Raw genomic sequence first — 13206 nt, forward strand, 5'->3', positions numbered from 1 at the left:
CGCTTGGCGGAGTTTCTGAGGATAAGGCATCTTGGCTTTATACTCTTCAACCTTAGTTGCTGCAGGTTTATTTCCTACAAATGTGGTTGGAGAAGCCTTCTTAGAGGGGTTACTATCAGCACTCTCAGGTGTCTGATTCCTCATTGGAATTTGAACGCCAGGATTGGGTGAGGAATGGGCGTTTAACGCCAACTTTTCCCCCCTTTCTGGCGTTTGAACGCCAGAACTGGGCAGGGAATGGGCGTTTAACGCCAACTTTTCCCACCTTTCTGGCGTGTGAATGCCAGAAGTATTCCTCTCTGGGCTCTTACTGTCCTCAGAGGGATTTTGGGCAGTGGTTTGGTTATCCTCTGTCAGTTGTTCCTTTCTTAGCTTTCTACTGCTTTGAGTTGATACATTCAATGTTTTCCCACTCCTTAATTTAACAGCTTGGCATTCTTCTATTATCTGTTTAGATAGTTGCTGTCTTGTCTGATTTAATTGTGCTTCCATATTCTTGTTAGCAATTTTAGTTTCTTGGAGCATCTCTATAAATTCTGCTAACTATTTTGTCATCATGAGTAATTGCTGATTAAGCTCAACCATCTATTCTTGAGGGTTAGGATCAGTAGTTACTGCCATAGCTTCTTCTTTTATAGAGGACTCGCAGCTTGAGTATAAATGTTGATTTCTAGCAACTGTATCTATGAGCTCTTGAACCTCTTCAATCGTCTTCCGCATGTGTATAGATCCACCAGCTGAGTGGTCTAAAGACATCTGAGCTTTTTCTGTGAGCCCATAATAGAAGATGTCTAACTGTACCCACTCTGAAAACATTTCAGAGGGGCATTTTCTTAGCATACCTATGTACCTCTCCCAGGCATTATAAAGGGATTCATTATCCTCTTGTTTAAAGCCTTGGATGTCCAGCCTTAGCTGTGTCATCCTTTTTGGAGGGTAAAATTGGTTCAGGAATTTGTCTGATAACTGTCTCCATGTTTTTATGCTTGCTGTGGGTTGGTTATTCAACCACCTCTTAGCTTGATCTTTTACAGCAAATGGAAACAATAATAATCTATAGACATCCTGATCCACCTCTTTATCACGTACTGTGTCAGAAACTCAGTAGGTTCTTCCTGTGGAAGACCGAAATACTGGCAGTTTTACTGCACCATGATAATGAGTTGAGGATTTAGCTCAAAGCTGCTTGCTTTAATGGGAGGTATACAGATGCTACTCCCATATGCAGCTGTAATGGGGTTAGCATATGACCCCAGAGTCCTTCTGAACTGCTTAATTCCACTTAGGTCCATGATGGAGAAAGGGAAATGATATGGATTCACAAGTAAAGTATAAAATATTTTTTTTAAAAGTAACCGAAAATAATAACTAAAATGAATGAAAAATAAAAAAAAAAATTTGAAAACCAAAAGAGAATAAAATCAAAGCAATTTGAAAACTAAATTAATTAATTGATTAAAAAGATTTTGGAATTAGCAATTAAGAAGATATAATTGAAAATTATTTTGAAAAAGATTTGATCTTTGAAATGAGAAAAGAGAAAAACAACAAAATGACACCAAACTTAAAATTTTTAGAAAATCAAACACAAATTTTCGAAAATTTTAAAGGAAAACACAAAGAAGACACCAAACTTAGAACTTTTAAAGATCAAGAAGGGACTAAGAACATGCAAATTCGAAAAATTAAAAGAAAGCAAAAAAAAAACATGCAATTGACACCAAACTTAAAATATGAAAATAAACTCAAATAAAAGACTCTAAACCAACAAAAATAAAACAGTCCTAATCTAAGCAACAAGATACACCGTCAGTTGTCCAAACTCGAACAATCCCCGGCAACGGCGCCAAAAACTTGGTGCATGAAATCGCAATCACACTTTTGCAATTCCGCACAACTAACCAGCAAGTGCACTGGGTCGTCCAAGTAATACCTTACGTGAGTAAGGGTTGATCCCATGGAGATTGTCGGCTTGAAGCAAGCTATGATTATCTTGTAACTCTTAGTCAGGATATCAATAATTCTCAGGTTTAATTGTGAAAAGTAAAAAAACATGAAATAGATACTTGTTTTGCAGTAATGGAGAACAGGTTGAGGTTTTGGAGATGCTATATCTTCTGAATCTCTACTTTCCTACTGTCTTCTTCTTCATGTACGCAAGGCTCCTTCCATGGCAAGCTGTATGTAGGGTTTCACCGTTGTTAATGGCTACCTCCCATCTTCTCAGTGAAAATGTTCAACGCGCTCTGTCACAGCACAGCTAATCATCTGTCGGTTCTCAATCAGGTTGGAATAGAATCCAGTGATTCTTTTGCGTCTGTCACTAACGCCCAACCCTCAGGAGTTTGAAGCTCGTCACAGTTATTCAATCCCTGAATCCTACTCAAAATACCACAGACAAGGTTTAGACCTTCCAGATTCTCTTGAATGCCGCCATCAATTCTAGCTTATACCACGAAGATTCTGATTAAGGAATCCAAGAGATATTCACTCAATCTAAAGTAGAACGGATGTGGTTGTCAGGCACCCGTTCATAGGTGAGAATGATGCTGAGTGTCACGGATCATCACATTCATCAAGTTGAGGAACAAGTGATATCTTAGAATAGAGGCAAGCGTAATTGAATGAAAAACAGTAGTAATTGCATTAATCCATCAAGACACAGCAGAGCTCCTCACCCCCAACCATGGGGTTTAGAGACTCATGCCGTAGAAGATACAATAAGAAATGTGTAATGTGTCATGAGGTAAAGATACAATGTCAAAAGGTCCTATTAATAGTGAACTAGTAACCTAGGGTATACAAAAATGAGTAAATGACGTAAAAATCCACTTTCGGGGTCCACTTGGTGTGTGCTTGGGCTGAGCATTGAAGCTTTCATGTGTAGAGACTTTTTCTGGAGTTAAACGCCAGCTTTTGTGCCAGTTTGGGCGTTTAACTCCAATTTTTATGCCAGTTCCGGCGTTAAACGCTGGGAATTCTGAAGCTGATTTGCAACGCCGGTTTGGGCCATCAAATCTCGAGTAAAGTATGGACTATTATACATTGCTGGAAAGCCCAGGATGTCTACTTTCCAACACAATTGAGAGCGCGCCAATTGGGCTTCTGTAGCTCCAGAAAATCTACTTCGAGTGCAGGAAGGTCAGAATCCAACAGCATCTGCAGTCCTTTTCAGCCTCTGAATCAGATTTTTGCTCAAGTCCCTCAATTTCAGCCAGAAAATACCTGAAATCACAAAAAAACACGCAAACTCATAGTAAAGCCCAGAAAAGTGAATTTTAAATAAAAACTAATAAAAACATACTAAAAACCAACCAAAACATACTAAAAACATACTAAAAACAGTGCCAAAAAGCGTATAAATTATCCGCTCATCATGCATCACACACAATCTCTTTTGACCCTCCTTATTCTCTTTTTCTACACTCATCTATTTACCTCCAAGCTGTACACTTTGGTTTTCACATGCTGATCTAGCTAGTTGCTTTAGTTTTAGTTTCTTGCTAGTGTTGACCAAATTAGATTGGCATCAAATTTCACATGTTCATTCCTCAGTGGAATAGGAGTTTCCTTCAATTATATCGCCAAACACACTTCCTCTGAAGTCTGCATAAGGTCATTGGTGTGAAATTTATAACCCACAAACTAACCGGCAAGTGTATCGGGTCGTACCAAGTAGTATCTCAAGTGCATGAGGGTCGATCCCACGAGAATTGATAGACTAAGCAACAATGGTTAAGTGATTTACTTAGTTAGATAAATAGAAAAGAGTGTTGAGAGTTCAAATGCATCAAACAGTAAATTCAGAGGATCAGAAAGCAAGCAGAAAATTGATAAGAATAATATATGGAGAAAACAGTTAAGGTTTCAGAGATATCTATCTTCCAAATTGACTTTTCTTACCAACTATTTTAATCATGCAAGATTCAATTAGAGAATAAAAACTATGTGACTAAACCCTAATTTCTTAGATCTTTTTAGTCTCCTCTAACCTTCATCAACTGCCAATTCCTTGGTCACTTGATTCCAATTAGAGGGTTAAGTTCAATTCTAGTTTATATGCCACAGAAATCCTAATTACCCAAATATAAGAGGATTATATGTCACGTATCCCATTAAGTCCAGATAATTAGAAATTTAGGAGAAATTATTTTCAAGCTGTTGTTCAAGTAAAGAGGTTTTCCAAGTTTTACAAGAACTCAATTAGAACAAGGTTCATACTTCCGTTCCACCCAATTTCATAAGATAAAGAATGAAAATAATTCTTGAAATAGAAATCAGTACATGAGTTAAAATAGAAAAATAATAGAATCAATCCATACAATAGACAGAGCTCCTAACCTTAATGGTGGAAGTTTAGTTGCTCATAGTTCAGAGAGAAAATTAGGGTTCTAAAAAACTGTAAATTGCGGAATGAGGTATAGGGAAAAGATAGGAATCCGAAGGGCTTATTCTTTTTCCTTTTATATCTAATCCTAATTAATGAAAAATATATTTTCTAAAACTAAATAATATATTTTTCTTTTTGTAAATAAAATAAAATTTTTAATCAAAACCTAATTAAATCTCGTTGTATAGCTTGATGGATGCGGGACCACTTGGATTCATATGAACTGGCACCTAACTTGGGAAATTGAAAGTTAGGTGCCACCCTTGCAGTGCTTCCGGAGTGCTTTTTGCATTGAATTGGTGCTTAAATTCAAGAATTGAAGTTAGGCGCTACCCTTGCAGTCTTGAACATGAGTCTTGGTGATTGAACCGGTGCCTAACTTCACTTTTGTGAAGTTAGGCGCCACCCAAGCAGCCTTGAACTTAGAGTTTGTGCTTCTTTCGGTGCCTAACTTTACTTTTGTGAAGTTAGGCGCCACCCAAGCAGCCTTGAACTTAGAGTTTGTGCTTCTTTCGGTGCCTAACTTTTGTGCTTCTTTCGGTGCCTAACTTGGGATTCTCCAAGTTAGGCGCCACTATGCCAGCGTTCCTTTGATGAAAATATAGACTATTATACATCGTTGGAAAGCCCTGGAAGTTAGCTTTCCAATTCCGCTGAAATCACATCAATTGGACCTCTATAGCTCAAGTTATTTATGTTTGAGTGCAAGGAGGTTGGGATTGACAGCATCATTCACTTTCTTCCTTTTCTACAACAAAACTCCGTCAAATTCATCCGAATGCTACCTGAAATAAATAGAAATTTCAAACAACTCAAAGTAGCGTTCATAGTGGCTAAAAGTAATTAAATATTGATTAAACTTAATAATTCAAATGCAAATTCACTAGGAAAAGATAGAAAAGATGCTCACGTATCAGTCATCATTCGTAGTATTATTGGATGAGGCACTTGCTTCTAATTCGACAGTTTTCCTGTATCGGCCATGCTTAATTTTGAGAAGCTCTCCAACAACTAACAAGGAGGAAGGATTTTTCTTTGGCTGTGAAAAGTGTGGTATTGCTCTCCAACTTGATCATCTTTCACCTAATCACCAATCTTATTTTGTTTCATCTCATTATTGGTAGAATTCTCCATCAGCAACTATCATATTTTCTAGTCATGGTCCAATTTAGAACAATACGTGCAAAATACATCCAGTCTTTCATACCTTAGGCCAATTTAAATCATCTTTTGGTCTAGACCAGCAAGTATAAAGTTGTCGTTTATTGTCCGATCACCATTAATTTCAACCTTAACCTTGATTTTTTTTCTTTGCCTTTGACCTCAAAGAAACCAATATCAATAATTCTTGCTAGACTACCACCAGCCTTCCTCCCAACCTTCCAGGTTTTAAACCTCTTTGAAAGACCCCAAAACTAGATCTTGTACAAGATGTCTCTAGTACCGGTCGTGAGGTGGAATGGAGACTTGTGAATCAAGGCGGATACCGGATTATCTGACTGGAGCAATGGGAGTAGTTACCTGGAAAGACACTCTGACCTTCAAGTTAGAATAGATCTAGGGGTGATCGATCCCCTAGGGTTGCCGCGTTTAGTTCGTGCCGTCGGACGGGGCAATGTTTTTGAAAAAATGAATTTCATTTGTGGTTTGGGCCTCGTTAAAACCTCCCGATGTGGGTAGAAAAGAGTGCCCAATAAGAAAATATATGATTGAATAACTTAAGCAATAAATGAAAGTGAAAAAGACAAAATATAAAAGGTAAAGAGATAGTCTTAAACGACCCCGATCTTGTTGCTTTGGAAGGATGTTTCTACATATAGTAGCGCCGTAAGTTGGTGAAATTTCAGGATCTTGGGAGCTTGGTCCCGTCTAGTCTTTCGAGCCTGTAGGCTCCTTTTCCGATTACCGTTTTGATTTGGTAGGGACCCTTCCAGTTGGGCGTGAGCTTCCCTTTTCCGGGAGTGGGTGGACCGATGTCATTTTGTCGTAAGAGGAGGTCTCTTGGTCCAAAGTCTCGTCATACCATGATGCCATTGTACCTTTAGGCTTATTCTCTATTTTAGTGCTAGCTCGCATAGGTGTGCTATGCTCCTGACCTTGTCTGCAAGGTCCCATTCTACTTCTTTGTCGTTTCCTCCCATGCGTGGACTTTGGTCTTGGCGTGTATCGAGGTCGGTGAGGAAGATGCCTGCCGCGTCTCGGATCTCTTGCAAAGGGCCGAGCTGGTGTTCTCACACTTTATTGTGACTTCCCGGTCCTCGTGTATTGTTTCGATAGTGCCATTATTGACCTAAAACTTCATGATTAGGATCTTGGTGAAGATCACAGCGGATAGGTTGTTGATCATCTTTTTTCCGAGGATGATGTTCTAGGCAGTAGAGTCCTTGAGCACCACAAACTCGGAGAGGATGGTCTTCCTCTGGCTTTCGGTTTTGATGGTTAGTGGTAACACTATGGAATCGTCCGGTTTGATAAACTTGTCTCCGAGTCCGGTAACCCCGTTGTGGTGGGTTTGCAGATTTTTGTTTCAGAGACCCAGCTTGTCGAAGGCTACTCTGAAGAGGATGTTGGAATCAGCTCTGATGTCGACCAGTATTCTTTTCACAAGTCTAGTTCTGACTTTTGCCGAGATGACAAATGGGGCGTCTTCCGCCGAAGTGCCGTGTTAGCAATCATTGGGAAAAAATGTAATTGCCGCTAGAACCGAGGAGATTGGTGCTTAGTTTTTTACGGCTAGGACTTTGAGATCCTTTTTTATTGCTGATTTTGACTTTTTCAGCGCATCCTTTCCGGTGATGACGTTTACGATTATGGTGGGATCGGTTTCTGGACTTTCTTGGGATGCCTATCGTATCGTCTTTGGGTTGCGTCCTTCACATTCTTGTGATCTTTCTCTTTCAGTTCTCTGAGGTTCTCGAATGATTTTGACAAACTCGGAGAGTTTGCCGTCTCGGATGTCTTATTCGCGGGCATCTTTTAGGTTGAAGCAATCTTAGATTTTACGCACATATCATTGGTGGTAGTTGTAGCTTTTTGCCACCTGTCCGTTACTTTAGCTGTCGCGCCTTTGGAAGGATGCCTCATTCTGCTATTTAGTGGCAGATGTCAGTGATGGGCGCGGGTAGGGGGTGTAGTTTGAGAACTTTCCAACCTTAGATGGTCGGTTGGCGTTCAGGGGTTTAAGGTGCTCTTTTGGTGTATCTCTTAATGGTGGGTTACTATGAGGTGCCGTGTTACCGTGCTGCCGTTTGTTGGCAGCCACGACTTGGCTTACCTCTTCGTTGTTTATGTATTCCCTTGTGATGCTTTAAATTTCGTGCATGGTCCAAACTGGTTTGGTGGTGAAGTGTTTCTGGAAGTCTTCATTTATGAGGCCGTTGGTTAGATAGAGACTGGTGACCGAGTCCGTGAGTTCGTTGGCCGTTAGGCACTCATTGTTAAACCTATCAAGGTATTTTCTTGTGGATTCATCTTTTCTTTGGGTGATTCCGAGCAAGATGATGGGGGTATTTTGCTTTGGTGATCCTGATGGTGAACTGGGTCATAAACTTTCTGGAGATGTCATGAAAGCTAGCTATGGAGCCGTTTGGAAGGGCGTTGAACCATTTGATTGCGGGACCGGCTAAGGTTATCGAGAAGGCTTTACACTGGACCATGTCGGCGGCTCCTTCCAGGTTCATCCTAGTCTCGAAGGCCGTTAAGTGTTCTTGGGGATCTTTGGTCCTGTCGTATTTCATGTTAATGGGCTTGTTGAAGTCCTTCGGGAGTTTGGCTCTCAAGGATTTTTTTGTGAATGAGATGGCTTCCATTATCACGTGCATATTTTCTGCTCGTTTGGCCTCCTGATGGTGTCGTCGGTCGTCTTCTCCACGTCGGTGTTTCGGGTCTAGGGAAATGCTACGGTCATGCCATTTGTTGTGTCGTTGCTCAGGCAGCCTGATGTTCCTGGTATCGTGGTGAGATCAGGTTCTGGAGGTCGCTTGGCTTGCATACTCCGGGTGGTACTGTTCTTTGAGTGTAACTCGGCCTTTGAGGTTTTGCACCTTGAGGCACAGCTCTTGGATTTATCTGGACCACCTTCTCTCCCAGGCCGTCGGGTGGCCGGGTTTCAGTGGGAGGACGGTTGTCCTCTCTTGGTTGTTGCTGGGTTGGGGTTGGTTAGCGATGTGCCGCACTTGTTATCCTCCCGTGGCTGGGAGGAGTGTTATCTTGGAGTTCGGAAGTTGGGCTTTGTGGGTTTGAGTTGGGGTGTTGGCTGGAGGATTGCTCCTCGAGGTTCTCCGTCATGCCTCTATGATTTGGCAGTCCCCCGCATCTGTGCAAGAACCTTGAGAACTTTCTTGATCTCCTGGCTCCTGAGAGGTCTGAGCTTGGCCACGGTGGTGGCGTTAAGGAGGTCGTTCATGATGAGCTTCCTTATGAATTTTCAGTGAGGTCCGAAGGGGGGATCATGGCAAAAAAGTTGTCATAAGTGAGGCGGCGGATGGCAGAGGTTTGGAACCTGGTGTTGAAGGAGGTGACCTTGTGGGTTTGGAGGAAGAGCTTGAAGAGTTCAAAAGAAGAAGCAACCACGGTGGGCATGGAGCCGAAGTAGAGGAAGAAGATGGGGCCATGGCGCTTAGAGAGACGGATGAGGGAGTAGTGAATGAGAGGGTCCAAGAGGTGGAGGTCTCCCACTAAAGGGAGGTGAGACTTTGGGTTCGGAGGATTTGGAATTTCACCGTTTGAGTAGTGCGAAGGTACATAAAGAGTGTTATCACTAAGAAGGTGATTGCAAGTCGAAGAAACATTGTTCCTTTGGGATTTCGCCGTTGGAGTAGGGCGAAGGTGTGTTATCACTAAGAAGGTGATGCAAGTTAAAGAAACATTATTCCTTTTTGCTCTTAGTTCCTTTGCTTCTGGGTTATCCGTCATGCCGCCACGACGTTGCAAAGTCCCCACAGAAGGCGCCAATGTACAAGATGTCTCTGATACAGGTTGTGAGATGGATTGGAGACTTGCGAGTCGAGGCAGACGCCAGATTATCTGACTGGAGCAATGGGGTGGGTACCTACAAAGACACTCCGACGCTCAAGTCAGAATGGATCTAAGAGATATAAGGTGTGAGGAATGAATGAGTACCTGAGGGGGCCTGGGGCTTCCCTTTATATAGGCGATGATAATTATCTTATCTTATCTTATTTGGTTAAGATAAGGGAGGTATTTGAATTTGATTGTTAGTTAGAAGTTCTAGTGGGTCGGTTCTGAGCCTTCTAGAAGGGCGAAGTGGGTCGGACCCGGATAACCGAATTCGGAGACCGTTCCAGGTGTAAGATCCGTGGGCCGGATCCATATCAGATCTATATAGGGAATCTATCTTCATTCTTTTCCTCTCCATCATTCCATTCCTTCCATCTCCACACTTGCAAAATAAAATGTTTGAATAGCCAAGGAGATCCATGTTCAACTATGAGTAATTCAGATTCTTTGTTCGAGAAAAATTAAAGTGGTTATACCCACTTTCGATCATCCAAAACCTGCTTATTTCAGATTGCGTTTGGAGCATTTTTCATGGTTCTAGTTGAGATGTGCCAATCAGTAATGAGCTGACCTTTGAGACTTTTAATGCGCACATGAATCTCCTTAATTAGCAATATCTTTTTCCCATAGCTCAATGACTACCTCCTCCACCTCACTACTATGAGGATCATAGTGGTTATGATCATCCCTGCATTCATCCATACTGAGATTTGGATTTGAGATTCAATTAGAAAGTGTGAAAATTCAAACCATAAAGGGTGCTACAGAAAAGCTCTAGCAGAGCACTTAGAATCCTAATGGACGCTATTAAGAACTTATAGTTAAGCTATGAAGACTTTTTTAATATACACCTCTTAAATAGTTATGTAAGATGTTTTACAAAAATTTAGATCAAATGTCAAGTCATTTGTTCAATACAAAGTTTTTATACTTATAAACAAATATGATATTGTTTTACTATTTTTGTCACATTTATAAGTTTTTTGAGGATTTATTTATAGTTTTATCTTGTATAATTACTTTTATCAACGAATAAATTTTTAAATATTATTTTAATAATTTACTATTATTTATACTATTTCTTTGCTAGAAAGGAAGACTTACAAGTCACCATGAAAGCAAATCTATAAGTATAATTTAATTATGTTCCATAGAAAAACTTTGGAACTATTAATTTTTAGTAGTTTTAATCATTATTTAATCAGTATAAATATTAAATTATCTTTAAAAAATATAAATACAAACTGTATTAATTTTTTTAATTAATATTAATCAAGTATTAACCAAAAATAATAATATTTATTGATTAAGTAGCAATACCCATGTTCTATATGTGGACATAGACAAGTGCACTGAATATGCCGCATGTTTGTGATCTATGCCTCAATAAATTTCGTAGAACTTTTGTTTCTTAGTAGCCAAGTCACTGTTGTCTTAATTGATTTGTTTGTCGTTAGTTAAAGGCAATAAAGAAAGACTACTGTATGAAAGTATGAGCTAAGCTCCCATGTGAACTCTCAAAATTAATTATGCATATAAAGACAATCTATCCACCCATAACCAAGCATCACAACACATGTGAAAATTTTTATTTTGTAAATTTAGAGTGAATTACAAAATTAAAATAAAGTATGATGTATGAAAATTATTCTGTTAAAAAAATTGTTAAAAAAAAAAAGAAAGAGAGAATATCATTGACAATATTATTTTAAGGAAAAAAAAAACCCAATGTTAGACTCAAAATTTGATTCGTTTGATAAATTTACGTGGATAATGTTGTCATATTCTAACATTTTTTTTCAAGTAATTTTGATGAATTTTCGTTTGATAGTTAAATTCGCTAGATAAATTTAACAAGGATGTAATATTTTGTAAGTAACTTTATTATATATTTTACTATAAAAGAAAAAAAATGAGTCTTTGTTTTGCGATTGAAAACAGATATCTTACAGGTATATAAAAAACTAAAAACATAAAGGTGAGTAAAGGTTATGTAAGCAAGCAGAATAATTGTGTCTTTATTGTTTCAACATATTATGTCTTAGTAAAATATGCACATATATGAGTCATCTGTTGATGCAACATACGCCTAATCTTGACAATGATGTTCCGTCCCCCCTTAACTTTATTGCCCTCCACCATCCTCAGATTTGTTTTAAATCCATGTGCAACAAAGGTTAAGGATGCGAGAAATTATAAAAAAAAATTAATTTTTAGTTTGTAATATTAGTTAATATTTTTATTTTAAAAAATATTAATTTAAAAGTTTTAGTTTTAAAATTTATAATTTAAAATTTAAATTAAAGATCTATACTTTAGAGTATAAAATTTAAAATAAAAAATAATCTAAAAAATTTATTAATATTAGGTAAAAAAATTAACTTGTTAATATTACTCTTAGGATAAAATAAAACTCTTTCTTGTTCACTTCCAACCAGCACCACTTGAAACAAGGGCAAGATGCAAGAGCTTCATTAAGCAAAAGGGGACAACGTCCTCCCAAAATTTAAATTTAATATTTTTAAATTTTTTATTTTTATTTTTTTATTTTTGAATTAATTTTTATTCTCTCTAATATTCAGCTTAGCTCCGCCCCCCAGAAAAAAGGGGGTCTATTGCGTATGCTGTTGTAAAGAATTAAAGAGTAAAGACAGTGGAATTCCTACTAATTAAGCTATTTTTCCTCTTTTCACCTTTGGATCTTTTTTGAAAGTCTTAAAATTATATTGTGCACATCTTAACTAATTTGGGTTACAATTCATTTTTCATCCACTTAAGATGAGCATAAGTATTTATTTATTTAATTATATATGTTGTGTTTATCTTCTTTTCAGTTCTTTATATTTTGATAAAAAATTGAGAACTTTCTTCTTTTTTATATGTTTTAACTTTTACTGAAGCATACTGGTGGTACCAGCTGAATAACATATACTATTAATCGTTAATAAGGCTTATGGTATTAGGAAATTTTTTTTTAAAAAGTCGTGTTATATATCTAAGTATTTTTGTCAATTAAATTTAATTAAGTTGGTTTAAATTCAACAAAAACAACTCAAAACAACAAATATGTGAATCACAAACTTCTTCTTTTTCACGTTTTTTTTCTTTTTCGCATATTTCTTTTTTATCGTCGTTCTTTTATTGCTTTTGCTATTGCTTGATGTATGAGTATCTTTAGTTATTTTCTTTAATATTTCTTTCAATAAAGATTAGTAATTTCTTTATTCTAAATTAAAAATTTAATGCTTTTAATTAATATTTTTTGAAATTATTTTAAACTTTGGTATGCGTAGAAAAATATTTAAAAGGAACAAGAACAAAGATGAAAATGAGCCTGCAATGCAACCATAGCACTAAAGAGCAAAGAGAATTTAGAAGAAAGTTAGCAAGCATTAACAACAAGCATGACAAGGACAACCAATCCTACGGATTCTCCCAAGGGCCCTGTGCCTCACGCACCCCTTGTGCGCCTCACGCCACCACATGTTGGCACCTCACGCCACCACCTTGCCTGCACCTCATGCCAACCACCATGCACCTCACGTAGCTTCACAAGGACCTGCAATTTCTCCTCTTGTGAGTTGGTGCTTCACGTGGCTTAGGTTATGCCTCACACACTAAATTGGGCCACTCCCAGGGCTTGTGATTTCTTATTAAATCTCTCATAATCTCCAATCTTTTAAAGTACTTGAGTTGATGATTAAACTTGAGCACAAGGCCATGATTTGAATCATTGATTAACCATTATGAAGAATTACCTACAACTTGACTTAGAATGGAAAACCATTGGAGGAACA

General features: G+C 38.1%; 1 pseudogene; it reads right to left on the reverse strand.

Moving 5' to 3' along the window:
• Nucleotides 1-8681: 8681 nt before the first annotated feature.
• Nucleotides 8682-9304, reverse strand: LOC127740542 (2-hydroxyisoflavanone synthase-like; annotated as a pseudogene).
• Between the last annotated feature and the right edge of the window lie 3902 nt (nucleotides 9305-13206).

This window comes from Arachis duranensis, chromosome 7, assembly GCF_000817695.3.
Source record: "Arachis duranensis cultivar V14167 chromosome 7, aradu.V14167.gnm2.J7QH, whole genome shotgun sequence".
Classification (NCBI taxonomy): domain Eukaryota; kingdom Viridiplantae; phylum Streptophyta; class Magnoliopsida; order Fabales; family Fabaceae; genus Arachis; species Arachis duranensis.